We start from the raw sequence: 20,994 nt of genomic DNA, 5'->3' as shown, positions 1-20,994 counted from the left end.
ATATTTTTACATTCGTCATTGCGTGGACACTATTTGGTCTATTTTCCGTCAGTCACCTTCTAAAACAACATCCACACGGGTTCGTATGAGTGTTATTTAATGGACTATCATATTCCCAAATCACTCTTGTATATTATTGTGTATATTACAATGTTACATGTACATCAGACAATACACCAATTTTACTGTCTTATGATTTTAATCAACATAAATTAATAAGATTCGCAGTGCACATAAACTGGAAATCTGTAAATTATAGTTACCGCTATTGTAGCCTGCTTGCGCATGCGCAGTCACAACTGCCGAGTTAACACAACTTTCACACTATGACTTTATTACCAGGATTATTCAAACTCTGGTACCGTGAAAAGTACATGCGGCAATAAGTAACTGAATTGAAAGTATATAGGACAGGTTAATTTGATCTACGAAATAGTCATATTGTGTAACTATCCAATTTTCATTTCTTCATTGCAATCAATTGACATTAGAGAACCGTGTTCATATCTGGACTCATTCGAATGGAGGATATTATAATACATGAGTGGTTGATTGCAATTTATAATCTAGTAGTTCATGTTGGACATGTCATTAATGTACTTCGATTAGTCGATACAAATTAAATATTCGCTACACAAAATCTGATTTGATCCTCTGACAACGGACACGACGTACCTTCTGACATCAAAGCATCCTATCATACTAGCTATAATCCTGACATGCACACTGCAAACTTTACTACTATCTGGTATCGTGATTGGATAAATCAAATGATATGGTAGCCTTTTCAAGTACTGCATTCAATTGTCCATATCATATGTACTTAGCACGAGTGTATCTGTGTCAAAGGTGACTATCCTTGAGAACCGTAAAATAGTTTTCAATTTTGTGTATAATTTCAACAGTATTAATGTCACAATCGACATAATAAAAGTCACGAACAGTCAAATGCGATGCATCCGTTTCTGATAATATAAAAGGGAATTTCGGAGACGTAAAAGGCACCATTAATTTTAATACCGCTCAGTCTAATTTCGTAACACATGGTCTATCAAGACTTCCTCAATGACCTTGCTCATTCCACTCTTTGAATATACGACAGCAGCCAATTAATACGTACTAATCTCCCCACTACACACTGAAAAAAAAAATTACATCGATTTACCGCGAAATGTCTGGAAGCAGGGTGGCCAGCCACTTGGCAGTAATATAACATTACCGTCACTCAATGTAAATTCAACTTACAACCGTCCGGTAATCTAACTTTACATGCCAGACTGTAATGTTACAGTCACCTCTGGTATATTCAATCTACATTTTCTTCTGTGTACATTTACCACCGAGACTGTAATTTTACCGCCTTACTTACCTACCTACCTACAACCCTACATGCTGTCCTTGTCAATCAGATTACATGCCAGCTTGTAAATTCACGTCTCAGCCTACATCCATACCTATCCCAAAGCAACGCGATGCCAAAATACCGCAAAAGTTTCTTCACGCTCTCAAGACGACATTAGGACAACTGTATATTCATTCATGATTCACGATGAAAAAGTATTGCTGCTGGAGTTATAATTCTTGTTTAGGAGGCATGCAAATATAGCACGAGTGGTCCCAAGAAAAGGTGAATTAATTCCAACGCCGGATAAACTTCCAATTGTTTCTTTTTCTAGTCTTCATTCCTTCTGTGTGACTAGTATCTTGCAGTTCCACTAAAAATAATTCATGCGTAAGTCGCTATACTAAGCCAAGTTGCTAACCTAGACATGACTTATAAAGACCAAGACAAATAGGCTAACAAAAATATAACAAGTTTTGAAGTACCGGTACTGGTACATTGTGAGTTGACGACTCCTCATTTGACATGATATATCAGAGATTCATGACTTAAATGATCAATGTATTGAAAGAAAAGGTGCCTCATTTGATGCGGCATGTGAGCCAAACATATCGAGCAGTGGATGGAAACATTTCTAAGCTATGACCCGATAAATGTCAATAACAAGCTAACAGTTTCAACTACTCCGCGGCAGAGTATGTGGTGTCTCAGGTCATTATACAAGTCGACTAATATCCCAAAATAGAACTGAGAATGGGGCGACTGAAATATTTAAATCATGAAACCAAAGTCATCCGGGTGGTGTGCACAGTCGTAGATATTCACGGTAACTAATACTATACAGTAGGCTACCGCTACTGTACCTTTTACGATGCGCATCCCATTCATCAGTCCTGAGAATCTTCAACGAAAGTCTCTACTTTCTTCAATCACCCTTTGCACCGTCACCCTTTGCATGCCCAAAGCTCAATATTAATGGCGACCAGTCGGCTACTCGGCTCGACACGCGGACGACTTTGAAATAAGTGATATTCATCCGCTCACATATGCCACCAATAATATTTACTGTCCACGTTATAATGTTCAATCCAGGTTGGTTTTTCATACAGAAACATCTATCAACACCTATAGTCCCTTTCTTTTGCATCTAATTTCGTATATATTGATATTTATTGCTCCACGTGTGGTTCCCTACTTACTTACCTATCCGGACGCTATTTGTGATGTCACACTTGATTGTTGGTTGTTTACTGCGAATCTCAGAAAAACCTGCAACGCGCAACCTAAGGTAACCTATTATAGGTCGCCGTGTCCGCCATTAAGAAATGGTCAACTTAGCCTGCTGCTGTGCTGATATTTCAATTTCAGGAATAAGATTATATATATCCTAAACTGATTTTTGTAACTCATTAGCCCTATCTGTTACAACAAATCTAACCGCCGAGACCGACCATGTAGCCATAGCCTTATAATATAATGTATATGGTGTAACTACATTGTCAGCTGCTTCTTGCACCCAACTATGCACTATACCGAAATTGGTACTATGGTCAACCAGTTCCGTGTGACCTAATCCTGTCTCGCGAACGAGGTTGAATCAGGTCGAATCGCAACGAGAATGATATCACAGTGACATGCACTTCCACGTATCCATAGGTTGCTGGGGCTTGGAAGCTAATCAATTTTGCCTATAGCTTGGTAAAATGCCGTAGCGAGTAACTGTCAGTAACCTTGCGAAGAAATTCTGGTAACTTGACTTAGCAGCTAAATTAATGTAATATTACATATCAAAATGTAAAATGACAAGCTACACGCTGCTATTGGCTGCGACCGGTAATTCGTTGTAAAATTTACAGAAATTTCTTTGTAAATCTACCAGATTTTTTTGTGTGCAGGTGCACAGTCAGCACAAAACTCTTAAACTGCATAGTATAAATACTGCCAATCTCATAAGCATATTATTTAAAAGGTGATAATGTATTTGGTTGCCGATAAACCTCGCAAACATGGCACGTTTACACGGCACACTCTAGTACTTTGAACAATCAATTAATCATTATTAGTAATGCTAGTAAAATAAGATTCGATTGTAGGGAGGTTTGTCTGAAATGTAAAAATCTTTGCATCCGCACCCAAATGAACCACGCACGTGGAAGAGTGTTGGCGCTACATTTCTCGGTCTAACCTTGGAAATGTACCGAGAACCTGATTACGCACACCTTCGATGTTTTCCATGTAATACAAACTTAGTCTTTTGTGCAACGGACGCTTCATGCACTTTCCTCGCCTTACTGTTCATTTTCACTATTCACTCATTCAGCCTTCAGCACGCCTATATGCCTATTACTCCTACACAGGATCTGTTACCTCTTATTCTATAATTGCCACATGCTGCGCATGAAAACGAATGCAACAAACTCATCTAAATGTTCGATAATTCTTTAAAACAGTTTTATTAAACTTTTTAATCAAATAATATGATAGGAAAGGCTAATTGCCGAATAAAGATTGGTGCATATAGGCCGCTTGCTTTTCATTCCACACCATCTGTCATCCGATTTGCGGATCATTCAAGCTTGTTAGATATGCATTAATGCGAACGCGAGCACGATTGCTTCATTAATGCAGGTCTTGAACGAATGGGTGCCCTCTGATGACCCTTCGTACGAGATACTTACATTAGGACTCTTCAAAAATGACTTTTTTTCTCAAATCGTACTGGCTACTTGATAAAATTGTTAGGTTACCTTATTTAAGCCTACACACAAAATTTGGTTCAATTCCAGCCAGTAACCGCTTCGCTACAGGATAAGTAAGTTTCTATTTATTATATAAAAATAAATAATAAAAAATTTGAAAATTTTCTGTTCACCCCATGAAAGTGTTAGGCTGTCTATACAAACGATGCTCACCAAATTTGGTTCAATTCCAACCGGTGGAAGCGGAGTTACTGCCGTCGAAAAATTTGGATTTGAATAAAATAGTATTTACGGTGAGCAAAACTATAATAAATAAACAAAGAATCGGTCACCGTAAATACTATTTTATTCAAATTCGACGGCAATAACTCCGCTTCCACTGGTTGGAATTGAACCAAATTTGGCGAGCATCGTTTCTATAGACAGCCCAACAATTTCACGGGGTGAACAGAAAATTTTCAAATTTTTTATTATTTATTTTTATATAATAAATAGAAACTTTCTTCTCCTGTAGCAAAGCGGTTACTGGTTGGAATTGAACCAAATTTTGTGTGTAGGCTTAAATTAGGTAACCTAACAATTTTATCAAGTAGCCAGTACGATTTGAGAAAAAAAGTCATTTTTGAAGAGCACTAACGTACATGAAACGCAAAGCCTATGATATGCATGACGCAGATATGGAGTTTCACTCAGATCAAATCTGTTACCCTTGCAAATTCAATTGTTTTCGCTACTTTTCGTCCCTATCAAACATTTCAAGCCAGACTACAAAAGGCAAATACATGCGGGTTGGTCTGTCAATACAAGTATGTTGAACATTTCCATCTATGAGTCTGTTGTTGTGTTCCGTGGCGTTAAAGTTAGTCCCGTCTCTGACACGGCAAGACGACATCATTTATGTAGCGTAGAGAAGTGGGCCCGACAATCTCTGTAAATTCATCCTACCCGTATATTTCCGTATTAGGAGTGGAAAAGTCAAAAGATGACGCATGATGATATCATTTGTTTAAATTACCGAAGATATCTATTTTCAAAACTACCAGATACAAGACACCGCGCCCAGTTAACGGGCGTGACCGTGACAGTTTCACGCCGTTGGTCCACATTTACTCTCCACACAGTGCGTAAAAACCATTGTCTACGCCTATGTACTTATCTTCCACCGCATATATATAGGTCTATGGGATGGCCTATATTTTATGTATTCTCCGCGTGAATGTATGCAGATATTGCAGATGCATACTACACAGTGCACACAGTCAGAGGTTTATAGTTAACAGCTGCTTTCTGCGGGTAACAGAGCCAACAAATGACTCCAATAGTGGTATTTGTGCCGAACATAACAAAGCTTTAATTTGGAATGCTTCTGTCGGCTACGTACATGCTTATTTCAATCAAGTGGACTTTTCTGGTCTAGATATAGCTCGCTCAGGCCCTGTGGCTGAGACCCTCTAGTCAAGCACCATGAAACCCCATACATACATACATACATACATACATACATACATACATACATACATACATACATACATACATACATATACATACATACAGCTACAGCTACAGCTTGTTTATTTTATTTGTCGTACATTCATACATCTGCGAAGGCAGTGGTCGTGCGGTAACATCAGCATTGTCTTTCCGTTAGCAAGCAACCTTTATAGAGGAAGCTTCCATCCTGATGCCGCCTCTATGGAACATGTCAAGTCCGTAACGACATTGCAGTACTATATGTCGGTGTCGCATTCGGTTTTCCAAGATATCCGTCTTAGGTATTTATAGCATAACCTAAATCGAAATGCCTGAGGGAAAGTATAACCAGAGCGAGCATGATGGACGGCGTTGTTTCTGGCCCGCTGGGACTTATTACTCATTCATTATTGGTATACTGCGATGGAATGTTCGTATTTTTAAAACTTTTTCGGCATCGATTTCTTTCCCACCTAGAGATTGGCGCACTCAGTCCCACGAGGTATCGCAACTCGCGTAGACTTGTCGATTTTTCTTGAAGGAAATAGAAGCAGAGGGGCATTAAAAAAAGCCTTTCAATAATTGAGCATGAGTCTCGACAACGGGTCGACGAGTCCACTTAAGGTTGAGTTTTTCGATAATCCTTTCCACAGCTAAATTAAACCGTTTTCAACCGGCAATCACTGCTAAAGACGCACCGTCCGGGAAGCAATCGCATTAGTTTGCGCGCTCCCACGGGTAAGCATGTCGCAACTAATACCGGCACAAATCGGGGAGCGCCGATCTAATAATTGGAAATGCCTAATGGAAGGCATTGTAATCAAATGAAATAGCATCGGACCGACGTGGGAAATAGAGATGAGGTTTTGCATGGATTTGGATTCGAAAATAAATAGGATTCGGTGATTTTGACCGATTTCGGATCTGGTGCGGGTTTGCGATTATTCTGAAGCTGGATTTGGATTTGGACTTGGATTCGAGAATACTTCGTTCGTTCGTCTCACCGGGAAAGCAGGCCATACGAATAACGTAGAGTTCGCGCGAATATATTCCGTCGTTTAGCATGGCTGGAAATTTCACGAAAGAGTAATAAGCTACATGAGAAGTCACGGATTACTTCTGGCACTTTATTGACATAGACCTTCGTGAACATGAACTTGAACACCTATATAGGCGACAACTGCTTTACGAGAGCACGTTCAATATTCACAGCCTATGTAGCCGCACACTACAATCGATTCAGGAATCATGAAGATTTTATGATGACACGCTGATCAGGCTCGGAGAAAAACTCACCCTTGACTGAAGCTTGATTCAGAACAGTCAAAGGCCATTAATTCTGCCACTGGCAAACATTTGTTATCCCATTTGTGCGAATAATTATAGGGACGATAGATTTAGAGTCACGAGAATCGGTCAAATTTGTACCGAGCTGAATGATTGGATGCCCATTATATATTGTTCAGTTCTGTTTTATTCGCAACAACACACAATATTTTACACGATGAGAAATTCTTCCATTGCAACTGAACCAGCGGTTATTTGTGACAGCGATCAACCTTATGCATATACCTTTGTGTTATATGTAAGTATGTCTTCGCTGTGGGTTCAATAAAAATCCCTATCCCCATATCCCTTGAAAGAGCCATCATTACCGAAAATATTTGCCGGCAGTCGGCATACCTCGTGTGTGAAGCTGAAGACCATGTCGGTAGAATATGGAACTCGTGCAGTAGCACTAATTTTAGTATGAGGCGAATTTACGATGCGTGACGAATAACAATCTTGAAGTGATACCTCAGCTGATTGGTAGAGTTTCAAAGTGTTTTCGATACCTTCTCGACTTTCTATTATGAATACTTTTATGATTGGAAGCTCAGGCATGTTAATGAACGAGCTATAATGAATATAAAAGTATTTTATTGCATAAATCTCTCTTCCAAATATAAACGTATTGCTCTGAAATGAATACCTCTTTTGACACAATGGTTTCATAAAAGATTTGTTTATGAATACTATATCTGCAGTTTTGGCAAAAAGATGTGTATTCACACTCGTGTAACCACCCGCGATAAACGGGTGTGAATATGCACCCGTGGTACACGAAACTATAACCTATACCTCAGACTTACACCACGTATTCACGTATAGGCAGTTAGGCACGTAGGATTTATAAACGTTATATAATTTGGGATGTGAGTACACACTATTTTCTGTCGCTAAGAGTGTACACTGTACAGTGTGTACTGTAAACTACAGTACAGCTGGACACATGCGTAATTGTGCACATGACAATTGTAGCCGTAGCGGTGTGGACTCCTCTTTGCCGCGTGTACCAAACAGATTTACAACTAATGAAGAGTCAATTGTCAACTATAAGTATGAAACCCTACCTTCCGATATCACTGCCAATCACGATCAAGTGAATTGAACGTAGTATGCTAAATAGATATTCTCGACACTCGCGAAGACTGTGACTTGAGACAAATGAGCAAAGGTCCAATAGATGGTCAGTAACCATGACGAAAAATAAAAATATATGTTGCCAGTCAACATGCTTTCATGCTATTGAGCGTTCAAAACGAGCCTTCTTTGTTTCGTAGTGCATATTGCACGGATATCTCAGTGTGAAATTTTCAATTTCTCCGCAACAGGGTACAAAAGTATCGCAACGATATCGTCCACTCAAACCGAAAGCAATGAAAGCAATTGTCTCAACTACCGGATAGCTGTTTTTTACGAATTCATATTGGTCGATTCCTGTCGCTAATGTCCGCCCGACAAGTAATTAACCAGATTTATATGTAAGGACGGATATGAGGTAAACCTAAACAATTAACAGGTTTCCTTGAATGTTACACATCTCCACAAGGCATATAATTTCCCTGCTTTCATTCTGTATGTGAATTTCCATGGGTGCTGTACTGGCACTGCATACTATATGCACGATGCAGGGTATAAACCATGATTAGCACTAAACACTGTGATCCCAAATGGGAAAACAACATCTGTGACTGACATAAGCTGCATTAACGATCGGTTTCGGATAATTCTTGGTTTCTAGGGACAATTGTGGGAATAGTTACAGGTATGGGAAACGTGATCTTTCGAAGAAAACGTAACGGCTTTATTGGTGTGAGATCCCACACTTTGCCGGATATAATGAAGACTTTGCCTTAATAAGACGCGTTGGTATTTTCATTGAATTTGATCGCTCCGGCACAAAGGCTAATTTACCGATTGCATAAATTCGCCCTTAAAATAGCCATATGCTTTGAATAGCGTGAGTTTAAGCCCGGTGTTTAAGCGAAAATCCTGAAACCGCGCATGCCTCGCGGTTAGAAAATATAGCCGAGGAATTTAAGATGTCCATTTAGAGTTCCGATAACTTGTGACATAATATGTGACATAATATGCAGGTACACCTGAATGAATATCGATGTCTCTACTTACGGTCAGTGCCAGAGTATTATTCAAGCAGTCTGTAGAGTTATTGTCTCTGGTATTGGATTTTTCTCATCGCTACGCCCGTTTTGAATACAGAGTCCCGATTGTTTTCGATCTTGAACAGAACACCGCAGCTGCTTAGCACTAGCCACTTAATGAGCAATCAGATCCGAACCGTTAATTAATCAAACCTATAGAGTAGATCCTCATAATATAATTTGGATGAAATTGCTCGAGTATTCTGTCTGTGGCACTGGCTGAAAGCGTTGCCAATCAGTTCTTGTTTTTCTGAAACGATTTGTTTGAGCTGGCATCGCATGGCACACCAAATCGCGCAGAAGCCCAGCCCGTTATATTGACACCGAAGTAGGGATAATAATTGACGTTTGCTAATTGGTGTTTGGAAAACGTGACGTTGCATATGAGAATACCTCCGAAACTAGGCTAATTATGTGATCCCTCAAATGTACTAGGTTTTTAATACTACCCATGACTTTTGAAATGACTGGCTTGCGCCGTCTACGCAAAAGGTTGTGGTTCACTCATTGGCGCGATCAATGACCTGACCAAGTTATACGGCATTGCAGGTGTCTTAGAGTAGGCTAGTAGACTACACAGTGCACTGCACATGGTGTTGATTGGAATGGTACACGACTTTCAGCTGATGGAAAATGAATCAGATGACAATATTCGCACGTATGATCTGAATATGAAATAATAGACTAGAAAGACATCAATTTATGCAAAATCATGATTGTATTGTATTGCTTGCTTGAAATGTAGCTTGGTAGCTTCCAATTTTTCATTAAAAGCAAAAGCAGTACGCATCGATGTCATCAAAAATATGTGTCAGCATTGAGAAATGAGTTAATGGTGCTGTACGCTTTTCCTGTGCTAACAAAATGCAGTCTATGCGTCTATGTGTTGTTGATCAGTTGTTTTCGCGTACCATTTGAGCTTATCCATGTATTTGGCAAACAACTAACTCTCAAGTGTCTTCTCGGCAATTTGTTTTGCGTTCGTTGCCAAAGTCCGACATATTCACGCAGTTCATCGCTATCTATATGTAGTATGGGCAGTAAAACGGTGAATTCATGCAAAATAGCGCACCGTACTTTTATCACACAGTAATACGGTTATTTGGTCTTTTGTAATTAATTGACGAGCGATAATCGGCAACTTAAAATGCATGCGCACATTGCGCAGCGCTCGGGACATGTTGTCCTAACCTTAAATTGGACCGAATGCAAATAGAAAAATGGGATAAATAAATACGGCTTTCCGATTCGCCATGGAAATGACATACTTCGAACAATTGTCAATCGCCGGATTTCCAAATTTATAGACCCAGTTTATTTTAAACAGGACGACATCCTGTTGCGGCACATCTGACCCCCGTTGGATATAGGCTAAATTAGTAAAGAAATACAATTGAGCATGTGGTTATGTGTGTGATTTTGAGTTCCACATGGCTGATGGTTCTGTTTTAACAGGATGGCGGAATCATGCTAGTACGTCATCGATAGGGAGGAGGCATCATATGACATCTCACCCAGGGAGGCATCGTGGGGGATCTTATCAATCCATCTCGGAAGCCTACGATTAGCGCTAAACTTTCGAGAATGGTGTTTAGGCCTCTCGGGGCTGGGCTGGCAAAGGCCTGTACTGTACATTGCCTGTGACTAGGTATCACGCCAGTGTATGATTAATGATTATTCATACGTTAATGTATGCATCGTTTCATTAAACCCCGTCTGTACATTATATCAATAAATTACGGGCCGGTCATGGTGATAGCATATGTGATAGGTGGAATCGTGATTATAACTTAAAAGAGGTATTATTCTCTATAAAGACTACTTATGCCTATTACCAAATTGCAACTACGAAATAGAGCCCATCATTGAGCCTCGGGATTGCATTCGTCAAGTAATGATAGGCACATCCAACCGAATATTTACCGCAACTTAAATCTTGTACCAACAATTAACTATCTTCGCGATGCTCTAAAAGAGGCCTTGGTGGGGTGGTCTTGAAACGGAGGTTAAACGATATAATAGTTCCAGAATGCTGCTGTGTGGGCGTGAGGCAACACAGATACAAGGCGAAGGCAGAAGCATTGGTCTATACACGTAGCGGTAAATTGGAGCCAAAATCGGATCATTTCATCGCCTTGTTATCGCCGCACCTGTGTAAGGAGTATTTGCTTTCAACATGAGATCGTTCGTGTCACAGAGCAATTTTGTATTTTCGTCCAATTCCAAAGGCAACTCATGTATCATCGCTAACATTGGATACGCGTTACTGCTGACCAGACATGGGGTAATCGCGATTAGTAATCGTAATCGATTACGACGATTACAGCATTTTCAAGTAATCGTAATCGCAATCGATTACATTCGAAAAAATTCCCAAGTAATCGTAATCGTAATCGACTACTTCCCGTATTTAATCGATTTCTTTGTGAAAGAACGATTACTTTTTATTTGTACAGGACTATGACATAAACTGAACATTCGTGAACATTAGGGTTGTCCATACTTTGGAAAATCTTAAAAAAGATGCGTATCCATGTCTCATTATGTAGATTATTGATAAAAAACGTCAATGAACCTGCAATAAGCTCATTGGAAAGTCGTTAACATTTGTCTAAATGCGTTTGAAAGTAGCTGCCGTAGAGTGGGCGTGTTAGCGACCATAGAACGGCGAGAAGACTAGTAATCAAGAAATCACGTCTCTTGATTGGTTGTTCAGCTATGCTTGAATGATCACGACCACAACGGCTTGCTGATTATGTGCTTCTATTAGTCCAAGGAGACCGCTAACGGCAGTGATTCTGTAAGCGCATTGTACATTGGTGACTTAATAATAAAATGAGACATCTGGTCATTGAATGTTTTAGTGTTGAAACTAGGTAACGATAGGTTTAGAGCAACAATAGCCTCTTACAGACATGACAGAGGTGCAACAGCGAATGATTGTGAACTTATAGAACTAAGTATAGATCCAAGAAATATGCCTATATGATATGCTTGAGATTACGCCAAGTGATCCTGCTTTTCTGGGTGCAGGTAAGGCATATTAGATATCACCAAACTGGTGCAGCATAACATGTGAGATGGATGCTGGACACAATCCTGTATGCTCAGAAGAAATGTGGGCCGACCAGGTAGCTTACATTGGATTTCTGAAGAAGAGTGTAACTACCACGCCGTTTCAATCCACCCTTTTTATGTCCATGTCTGGTTTGATTCAAGCATTAGTCGTTATGCAGCCGGTAACGATCTAACATTCATTAAGGACATGCTAAGCAATGAAAGCAAACTGTCTTTTTGCTGGTCCTACCAGCATAGTCTGTGCTTATCTTTAGAGCTCTTTGCCCGGCATCATTGAGGACTTTGACAGCACTTGCGGGTATGATACATTATGCTGCAAAAATCTGACAAGTGCCAAGCATAAATGACTGATTCATCCAGCCCTCAACAGCATTCAAGACTTCAATTATGTACAACGACAACAGCCTATCAAGATTAGACAAAGTAGTGTCAATGTCAAGCTTTATATTTGTATTCAATGATGGTACATCCCCTCTGAAACTAGAAATTCGTATGTCACTTGCATAAGCGCCTTTGGACTATTTTCTGCGTGTTTTTGTGCTTTTCATCAAAGAAATCAAGGCATACAGGCTACAACGGTTACCTTCACAATAAGCCATCCAGTCATGTATTTAAAGAAATTGTGAAGCAGCTGTTCTTAGTTCATCATGTATTTCGTAACTCAACATGTTCTGAATTAATCCTAAATCATTAATTGCGGACCAACCTACAATGCATTTACTGAATCATCGCCGTCAGCCGACTCCTTGGCCAGCTGATCAACAAGCCGCCAACGTCGTGATCATTGAAGCATAGCAGATTAGCCAATCAAACGCCGTGATTTCGTGATTACTAGTTTGCTTGCCGTTCCATGGACGCTGACACGCCCACTCTACGGCAGCTACTTTCAAACGCATTTAGACAAATGTTAACGACTTTCCTGTGAGCTCATTGCAGGTTCATTGACGTTTTTTAACTATAATCTATTGAATGAGACATGGATACGCATACATTTTGAGATTTTCAAAATTATGGACAACCCTAGTGAACATGAACAAGGATTATACCAATTAGTGATAGCACAAACGTTAGATTTCCAAATGACACTACTCATTATTACGTCAGAAGTGGCCTATTAGCTTTGCTCGTCATTGCGTAAGTATGATATATCCAGCTATCCACACATAGTGAATAGATATTCGATGTAATTGGTGTGATTGTAAGAACACTCACCCTGATGTATATCAGGCTATCAGAACAGTTAATCACCACTCTGCCTAGTTTAAAATAGTAACTTTTGTATTGATGTTTGGTTATGCTTAGTTAAACGCAGTTTGACCGTTGCTGCTTGACGAGCAGTAGGCTTATGTAGCACGAACGTACACCGGAAAAAGGTTTGAAATTTTGTAGGCCTACTCGTCAAATAAAACATTACGGTTTCCACGACGAAGCATTAAAAATCAACAGCTACTGATATATATCATAACCGAGCCGTTTCTCGAAATGGCTGCCTGCATTACATTATCCGTATTAAGTTGAAGGCAGAATTTTATGTTCACCTTCTCTTATTCTCATATGATTCTTCTTGAAACGGGCGCCAATCGTTATTTCACAATGCTTTACTCAACATTTGGACCTGCCGCCATAGTCATCGGCTTATATACAATGTTAGCGTGGCTTGTAGCTAGAATCAGGACCAAAACAGCAAATCCCCCCACTCCAAACGTTGGTCTTTGGCCCCCATAGGGTAGTAAATTTTCAAGTTGGAGATTTAATTTCGTCATATAATATTGGTAAATGCATTATATTACTATTCATTTTTAATACTCTCTCAGCCCCCGATGGTCAGATTTACCTGATGAGCTGGGGGCACGTAATTCATAGGTATAACATCTGGTATCTTGTAATAATTACTTTAGGGGACGTTGTTAATTCGTGACCCCCGGTCTGTTATATAATCAAACAGATATTGTAGTGGCCCAGACGTAGCAGACTAAAAGAAATACTTGCGTGAGACGCACACACAAATTGCCATGTCTTTAATGCTCTGTGGGTGCCCGGGTGGCATTTGCCTTGTGGGCTCAAATTGGACGGACCAGACTATTAGTCACGCCCACCCAGCGCGGGTATTGACAATGGACACATACCCCAAGTTTCGGCCAATGTCTTTTATTAGTAGCACACTTCGTGGATTCGCATGTTGGCCGAAACTGCGTGTGTCTTTTGGTGCGTCGTGGCGTGGTATTGACTGGCAACTAAATGCCTGTTACTATAAATTATGCATGCTTTTTTTCTTGAGGAGACGTATGTATTTCAAAATCAAGCTATATAGAGACATTTAAATCGCGATGCTCGTAGAAAATTTTCAAGTTCATGAAATCTCTCGAAAATAGTCTATAATTTGTATTGGTTTACGAAATAGACCTAATTTGATTCCCTTTCGAGCTATCTCTCCGCCCTATTGGGAAATTTTGGGTGCGGCGGTTGTGGACGTAGCAAGAATGCAAATCGTTGTGTGCGATAAATCGTCCTCTATAAAATGGGCATGGGTACTTTACGACGTAACAAACAAATGTCGCATCTTTTTTAAAGAAAGTTGTTATCTCATTAGGCCTTTCAGCGCAATCCATATATTGTCTTCCAATATAACTTTTAAGATGCAAAATAAATGTAATCGTGAGTAATCGTGATTACTTTTCCAATGTAATCGTAATCGTAATCGACTACTTCCTGATTTTGCTGTAATCGTAATCGTAATCGTAATCGCGTCATTCAGAAGTAATCGTAATCGCAATCGATTACATTCACGAAGTAATCACCCCATGTCTGCTGCTGACTCAAAGGACTAACATGCCGCGTCGTCAACTCGTCAATCACTTTTTTTCACGGAAGGCTATCACAACACAACACTTTGGTAGTTTTAAAATGACTGCGATAACGTCTGTCGCTCTTTTCAAACCACAGACACTTACTACTGTATTACTAATTGATAACGTGCTCCGATGCCGGTTTCCAGTCGGGAGTTGGCTATGGTCCTACTCTTTTCCTATATAGTTTTGAAATCATCACGAAAACGTTTGTCGCTGTTTTTGACTCACCCAGATCTTAGTGATGAAGCTTATTGGTAATAATCGATAACGCTCCCTAGAAATAATTCTATATCTGTGTTTGGGAGTATATCCCCACTGTTTTCAGATAGCGTATCAGCAGAAAACAATCAACATATCACGGAATAAGATATGGCAAGAGAGATAACTATTGGCAGAACATGGGAATGCTGTAATATCACAGTGCTCTTATCAAATCAACACGCATGTCGGTCGGTGACGATGTTGCGGTACGAATAAAACAATTATAATCTGTTTTTAACAATAATTTCCGTGCGGTCTGATTCATGTCGTTGCCGTTTAGGCCTTCCTTTTGAACTTCAAAGAGTGTATTCTCTCGCGCTTCGACGCTGTGATTACGACTTAAAAGTACATCGAAAGACGTTTTATAATTACTATATTAAACCGAAAAATATCGGTGGAAATCTGCCGTGTATGGATATGACTTTGAAAACACACTTGACAAGCGCAAATAGGAAAATTTATTTACCAAATTGATACGTTTCTTCCGAATTACAGTTGTTGACAGTATCGCCAGAACAAGAATCGTTAGCAATTGTTATCATATTTGTTTGTCCAAAGATGTTCCGATCAAAGACGTAGAAGATAGAGCAACACACTATTAGGCATTATTGATGCCAAACGATTCTCATTCCGTTCGATGCATCACCGATTAAACCTTGAAAATAAAATTTTCGATTTGACATAAATGCATAATTAATAGGATATATCCATCAAAGCTGTCAATAAGGTGATTTGGGTATAAGGGAAATTGCGCGCTCTGATCCTGGGCGTGTTCAATTCTTGATATCCAATATGCCTGTGGGTACTGAACGCTATGAGATTCTAAACTGTGATCCCGCAATCAGCCTGAGGAGTGATTTCTCGAGTCAACGTAGGAGGATGAATTCGACTGGTGTCAAGCCCGGTCTGAATTATGCCATGTTATTGAAACCGACCCGGGGGATGCAGTAAATTCAGGGTTTGTGAAAACATTTAACCAATACAGACAGGAATAAACCCTCGTATTAGTGGCGTCAGAAGGACGTGATCAGGAAAAGATAACATACTATGAGCAAAGCTGAGAATCCGTTCCAATAAATCGATATAAAATTGTCGTACGTGAATCCGCATGGCTGATTGTAAGTGGAAAATCGATATTTGGGTTATACTCGGGACATTATTACACGAACCATGTGCGCGAGGACGGCGAGGTTACTCCGAATGCTCATACTCGTTACGGTTAGGTTATCAAATTGCATCACCATGACCTGCTTACCAGGAATTTTTCTCACGCGATGTCATTGGTACCAGAGTAGATGGTCTTAGGGTTTCGCGTAGCCAATGCAAAAAATAAACATGGGGATTCATAGGATTTCATGGCTTTGCCGCGGGGCTCTAGATGGATTTTTGATTTTTGTAATAACTAATGGCGGTATAAAGAGGCGAGACCACGAACATGGTTTATTTAAATTCTAAAAATTCTAAATGAAGCGATGTTTGCGCAATTGGAGAATTGTAATAGGCCAGACGATTTATTTTTGTGGATTTCGAAACCTCTAAGGGATGTGTTTGAATGTGATATAATCGGAGATCTCTGACAAACTCCAATTGAAATTTATCGGTTTTATTAACTGTATCCGATGAAATTCTTCCGATGTGTACATGAATGGGGGCAAATCATGAAAGGTATTCAGTATATCCTCATGAACGATACCTTCGGCATTTTTTTTGTTGATAAAATCAGATTTACTACCAAGTATTTAAGCGGGCTTTTCAGACGAAACCCTACCTTCTGACGTTTGTGTAAATTAACCCTAACACATAATCATCCACAGGTTCTAATTGTACGACAAAGATGAATAAGTCTTCAAATTGTAAATAAAGAATCAGATTACCATCATTCCATCACCTTTTTCATTACCTTTTCTACGTGATGAATAAAAATTTAAAAGCGATATGACGATATGACAGATTAGTTTGTAGAACAATATTCATTTGATTAAGGCGTGTAAAAGCCCATTTCAGCTGTGCATGAATTTGCACTTGGCACCAACTTCATTCGATATGAGCGAAGCAAAACACTTTTATCTACCAGCGCAATAAATATCGCCGACTAGCGTAGATCGGCATCGTCGGTATGTATGCGTTATAGACAATAACGAGATACTGACGAGTGGTAAGTTGATTATAATTATGCGACGCGAACAATTGAAGCGTCCGTGCAATGCATTACTGACAAAATTACTGCTCCATGTCTCAACAAACACAGGCGAATATTCAACCGTGCGAACCTCGCCAACGCCCTAGTTTACAATAGTTGTGGAATCGAAAGCAAGACTGCGTCATGAACTACCAATTACTAACGAAATTGAAATGAAACTAGGCGACCTCAAATCGAAATTAGATTTTCGAAGCGCGGGCGTATTATGATGGGAGTGAAATGCAATCGCAACTCCCACAATGAAATTTAGTATGTTGATTATTATTATTGGTTGATGGATAACACTATGGGCGTGTAATTAATATAACCCGTTCAAGCTCAGTTGAAGTAAATGCTATGTCTTTTCAATACGTTTGGAATATGAATTAAGCGGTGAATCGGGGCGTATGCCGGACTGTTTATATATAGAGGTGGTAACAGAGCTGGAAGTACGGTAATGTTTTTAGGTTTTCGACAGGGATATGGCTTGACTCCGATAATTACTGCGGCACAAATCGGGTGGTATGACCATTTACCACTCTACTATTAATCAAAGGTATGAAATCTGTACAGTTGCGTTTTGCCTCCAATCAGACTGCAATTAACTATAGATTTCAAACCTACAGGTAGATCCGCAATTCACTCGTTACGTTTGAATACCAATAGGTGTGTCTTGGTGAGATGCTAAAAGCAGTATAATTGGTAATCCTATCAATGGCGATTCGGGTACTCAAATTTAATAATACTGATCTTAATCGAAAGCTAGTGTCGCTCTGATTCCTAAAATACAAATTAAAAACTGGTCAGAACAACGCAGCCACCCCGAAATAACCGCCAAAGTTGTAAAATCGGCATTGTTATGAACAATCTCTCGACGCAATTGGCCATTGAATTGATCATTGTGCTACGGCACGCCGATTATTCGGAACAATCGGCTTTGAAAACTCTTTCAGAGTGGTTCTATTGCCCTGGTCAGATTTCAATTAGTATTTTTGGAATCAGTGCGACACTAGCTTTCGATTAATACCAGTTATATTAAATTTGAGCTCTCGGGTTGCCAGTTACGGGACTACCAGATATGTTGCTTTTAGCCCAGTGGTTCTCAACCTTTTTGTCTTCGTCTTCGGGGGGTCGCGGAACCCCGGTTGAGAACAACTGTTTTAGCCGGCTCAGCAGTATAGGACTCTGGGTATTCAAGTGTGACGACTTGACTTACGCATCCACCCGTAGGCTAGTAATATATCAGTAAACTGGTTCAGATCGGTCTATGGCTCAAACCTGTCGTATCCGGGCCGAGTTCAAGCCCAATATACGTGGCCCAATTTCCCCTTTGTATGGTAAAAGTACAAGCTGCATACAACCGAGAATAGATGTGCGAATGTGCGTAATATTCATCAGTGTCTCAGTATCATCGGGCTTAGCATCAGATCACTAGCGTATTTATCAATGCAAAACCCCCACAATATTGTGATAGTCTACAACTACAATGAAAGGAAGGTAGCGCTAACTCAGCTCTGTGACTTGCTGCTAGTATTTTGTGATGATACCCATTCCTAAACCCAGACCCGGATATGGATATGTATTCTCCACAGCATGTGTATTGTTGTCTCGATATTGCGTAGAAGAGTTTCGAAAATAACCGCGTAAGTGCGTGTTTTCGCAAAATTGGCGTGTGCATCATGATTTATGATCTACTTTCACACCAGTCACTATTACCTCACGCTCGTAACGAAATATAGCCGACAAGTGATGGCTATGAGCTGTGAAAAACAAATTTTGCGATTTCTGACCCTTATGTAAAAAAAGAACGCTCGTAGGTAATAAAGTGTGGTAAATCCGGTGGCAGCATTTTCGAAGTGATGAGTAACACGTAGTTAACCAATGTAGGAGCAAAATAACCCGAACGACAATAATACACATGGAATCATGGTTCCGTTCACGCACGCATTCATTTCTACAGCGAAAATAAATATTGTAGCTCAAGCGAATCGCTGGGTTTGAAATAGCAAACCATTTTAAATTTATTTCAGGAAACTCGCGGTTCAACGTGTAATTGAAGTGTGAATAGACGCAGGTTTTCCGTGACGTAGTATTTCACCACACTTTAATATAGGCCTGTTGTGCCAATTGTTTTAAAACCGCGACTGCTTTTTGCTTTGTGATTGGTAGGTCTTTATATGAGCGTATGTGTATGTGTGAAAAATTCATCTATACATCAGCAAATAGACTACAGCGTTGGTAACGTTCAATTCCGGTCACTGGGATGCGTTTTGCAGTTGAGCCGCATAGTCATAAAACACAATGATGTGAACCTTAAGAGATGTTGTTGTAACGGGGCTTACGACCGTAGGCCTCGGTTGTACAATGTACGTACGTACAATCGTACATGTACTTGTACACAGTACATATACACGCTTTAACAAAGTTTCCGCGTGCATATTTTATCCGGAGATCCCGACCTCAATACATCGATGTATATTGTATATGTGTTAGCTCAGAGCCGAATGCGGGATGTATAGGTAAGCGTTAAGCATGGTCGCATCTTCGATTCCTCATCCGAAAAGGGCTGGTGGACTCTCATGCTTGTAGACGAGACGAAAAAATATATGCCGCATTGCCTCTGAAATTGTTGCGTAGACATTTAGCCTAAATTATTATAAAAAAATCACATCGCACGCTTGGTCACTTATATATTTTCTCCTCACATAAGAGAACTTGTACCAGTCATATAGTCTTAAAAGACAACACTAGTATTGATGGTAGAATCATTAGCTGTCCAACACTGCTCATTATTCATGTCCGCCACTACATCGTAGCGTTTAGGAGAAAGTTCCGGTCCCTGGTAAACTTTTACCCCGCAACCTACTGCGCTACTATATGCTGCCACATATGTGTTAACAAAGCACAAGTCGATACTTTCAGCCATCGGTTGAATTAAAACTGTACTTGGATGATTTAGCACTGGCTGTCCACTCTGATCGAGTCTATACTTCACGGCTTCGTCTTCATGTAATGAGAAATTCATTGGAGACGAAAGCGGTGTAATAATGACGGCTGCTGACATCTTGAGGTCAAGGAGAAAACGTGACAGTTTCCGAAAGTGTATTCCAACATTTGAATTGCCTTTCCTGGTATTTACAGCTATTATGGCGATAATAAGTTGCATCGTATTGGATATAGATATAGAAGACAATATCAGGGTATCATCTTTCATGAACTAGATCATTTTGACTCTCGAAGTGCCGTTTATAGACATCAATCCAAACAATTGCGTACTTCCTAATGGAAGCCAGGCTTACCGACGATAGATAGGTAAAGTACCTTAGCATCACTTCATATCATTTATTAGTCGGCGTATTGTACATGTTTAGGGTAGTATTAGTATATACAGCATACACCCGTTGTTCTCGATAATTTCCCACGTATTGAAATAGAAGCGGTGTAACGTGAATGAGATAGCAAATCTAAAGAGGTAAGAAGCTATGATCTCGCTTTCAATAAACATCTATAAATATAATTTGATGGTTCATTGTAAAGCGGATGAATTGTATTACGTAAGAGCATATTGTGTGCCGCCAATCATTCACACTGGAGGCTGGAAGCAGGAGGCAAAGTTGTCGTCATTGTAATT

The 20,994-nt window shown here is 39.8% G+C and overlaps 1 long non-coding RNA gene across 1 annotated transcript; it reads right to left on the bottom strand.

Annotated features, from left to right (window-relative positions):
- Positions 1-1,481: 1,481 nt before the first annotated feature.
- LOC145457747 (uncharacterized) lies at positions 1,482-2,276 on the bottom strand. The gene is made up of 2 exons (XR_013920960.1): positions 2,206-2,276; positions 1,482-1,715 (listed from the first exon to the last, which is right to left on the bottom strand). It is a non-coding gene; the product is annotated as an uncharacterized LOC145457747 (long non-coding RNA).
- Between the last annotated feature and the right edge of the window lie 18,718 nt (positions 2,277-20,994).

The sequence above is a fragment of the Botryllus schlosseri genome, chromosome 15, assembly GCF_051294905.1.
Source record: "Botryllus schlosseri isolate E-star chromosome 15, Bs_hap1, whole genome shotgun sequence".
Lineage (NCBI taxonomy): Eukaryota > Metazoa > Chordata > Ascidiacea > Stolidobranchia > Styelidae > Botryllus > Botryllus schlosseri.
The sequence above is the reverse complement of the archived record's forward strand: the minus strand, read 5'-3'. Positions and strand labels throughout refer to the sequence as shown.